Source organism: Cynara cardunculus (genome assembly GCF_001531365.2).
Source record: "Cynara cardunculus var. scolymus isolate 2C chromosome LG 7, CcrdV1, whole genome shotgun sequence".
Classification (NCBI taxonomy): Eukaryota; Viridiplantae; Streptophyta; class Magnoliopsida; order Asterales; family Asteraceae; genus Cynara; species Cynara cardunculus.
Window position 1 is genome coordinate 11,700,734 of NC_037534.1, and position 2,847 is coordinate 11,703,580.

Consider the following 2,847-nt stretch of genomic DNA (forward strand, 5'->3'; position numbering starts at 1 on the left):
GATGTTGACTTTTGTACTTCCTACTTTATGCTTTATGCTAGTATAAATAGTGAAATCTAGTTTTATTGTAAAAAAACAACTAAGGAGTCTGTAACTTACTACAGGTTCTGGTCTCTAAACCTTTTGCCTTTTAATTTCAATCTTRAAAGCTTTTAGTACTTGACTATTGCTACAAATATATTCTTCATTTCTGCACATTTACTTTCTACCCATTTATTTTTAAGCACTTTAACTTTCTGTTATTCAAGCTTCTGTTATTTACATACTTGCCTTTACCAGCTTGGGTGTAGGTGACGGTTGATGATTAAGCCACAATATTCGTGGATAATTGCTTTTGCCATAACAATCTACTCCATTATTCACTCTTGGTTGAATATTTCACCGGGTAATTATTGACAGAGTAACGCATGTTGGACTTAAATCTTACATAAATGTTTTAACCAAGAAGGTTATTGATGGCAATATAAAGCTGCAACAATATTCATATGTTGTTAAACTATATGGAAAGAGGGGTAAGATCTGTACTCGGTCTAGATTTGTACATCTCCATGTATACTGCTAGCATATGGTCTAATCTGAACTTCGAAAGAAGGTCGTTTGATCCAATAGTGGTTGTAGAAAACTATTGCTGCAGCATTATTCATATGATGTTGTAGCAAGGTTCTACCATACACTACTGATAAAATTCCTACCAGATCTTGCACCCATGCTTTTATTTCCATTACTTGATACATTTCAGTATTGTTAACCAAACTCAAAGTTATTTGCTTTCTGAAGCTTCACTGCTTCCACAAAATCTCTTGAAATCTTTCTTTAAGAAAGACTTTTTGTAACTTTTTGCTTTTAAATCCTTGTGGAACGATATCTAATATTATTTACCATTATTACTTGCATTGGACGACACTAATCAGCCATGTATACTTGCATGATTTGCTAGTTGTTATAGCCTTTTGGGGTTATATTCRTACCACACCAATGCTCAAAAAGTCTAAACCACATTTAGGTTCATGATGAACACACTCTCAAAAAATTCATTATTGGCTTCTTAAATAGTTGTCCACGATACGAAGTATTTACTCATGGTCAAATATTGTATTCATTRTTATCAAATGACGACATCCCTGATTGACGTCTATAGTGCATCGACAATATTCGTTGTTGTTAGCAGTTTTTCCATCAATCAACGGTTTTCCACATCACCAATCCTCTTGCCTTTTTTCTTCTACTGTTTTTTGTGATCACTTCAAAGGATCCGATCTTTAAGTGTAAAATCTCCACAAACCAACCTCAAATTATTTGTAAGTGTAATTTTTGGCATTAATATTATTTAGTTATGATCTCCTCCAAGAAGTAGTTGAGCTCCTCCTCATCATCCTTCAGCGAATTTCACCTTGACAGGTTTTGGCGCATCATGATGGCCCTTATCTTGAGACGTGTACACGCCACCAAAGCCTCCATTGCTTTTGGTAATTTTATTAAGCAATACTCAAAGGTATTGTTAAAATACCGATTCCCTAATTATGAGGTCATTTGGTAATTTCATAAGGATAATAATCTAAATAAAGCTTAGATACCAATTCCCAAGACATAGGGTCATTTTGGTAATCTATAGAACAAATACGTAAAGTATCGCTAAAATACTGATTTTCAGACTGTAGGGTCATATTTGGTAATGGCATAAGAATAATAATCAAAATAAAGCTTAGATACCAATTCCCAAGACATAGGGTCATTCCGGTAATTTATAAGGCAAATACGTACAAAATCGCTAAACCGATTTTCAAATTGTAGGGTCATTTTGGTAAATAAACGAGATAAATAATCGAAATTGGATCAAAGTTTACATTTTACAAAATCTAAATAAAKTCGATGAAAGTTTCAGAAAATCATRTGGAAAAAATTATATATTTGAAACTCCACGGGTTATAATAATATTTATTAAAACTTGTAACTGCATTGTAATGGAATAAAAAGATTATGACATGTTAATAAGATGCAAATAACAACTTAACTAGTTGGTTAAAGCATTAATGATGCAACCTTGAGGTTGCGGGTTTGAACCTTACCTTTCACATAGCTAGTTCTCTTTCTTTTTCTTTTTCCAGGAGGGGTTATGGTTCAAACCTTGACCCGTTCGACCCGGTTTCAACCCAACAAAACCAGCAGCCATAGCTGCATGATTTTAAGGTTTTTGAGCCTGAAAATGACTCATTTCTTGATCTTTTTTTTCTTCATTCCTTTTGCACCAACCTTTTGGTAATATTTTTACCAACACTTTGACATAAATAAAACAAATTTTCATCAAGAAATGAGTTCCATTTTCTCATTTAAAGTTTTGTTTTTAAAACTAAAATTCAACAATTTCAAAATATAAAAATCCAACCACGTAAACACAAATCTGAGACATAAGGCTACAGGGGTTTGATAGAGTACTTAAAAACGAAACCACARACATAAAAATAAAAAGATTTGGTTAATAATCTCACCCAAAATCGATGATAAACCGAGATTTTTKATTACGAACTTCAAACCCAGATTTCTCTTTCAAAACTCAACGATTTTACTAGCTATTTGACTCAGAACGATCCTAAGCCAGTGCTCTACAATTTATATGTCAAGAGTTTTGGCTTATTAGTTGAAAAAACCGTCCAAATCGCGAGTTTTAGGCTGTGAGATCGTTTTCTACAAACATTCACGTAGTTTTGGCAAAATAGGTCCCTCATCTTTGAAAAAGATGATATTCGACCCCTGAACTTTCTGATATCTACAACCACACCCCTCCTGATGTGATATATTACATTTTTGGTCCAATAATAAAAAACAATATTATTTAATTTTTCCTTTTGT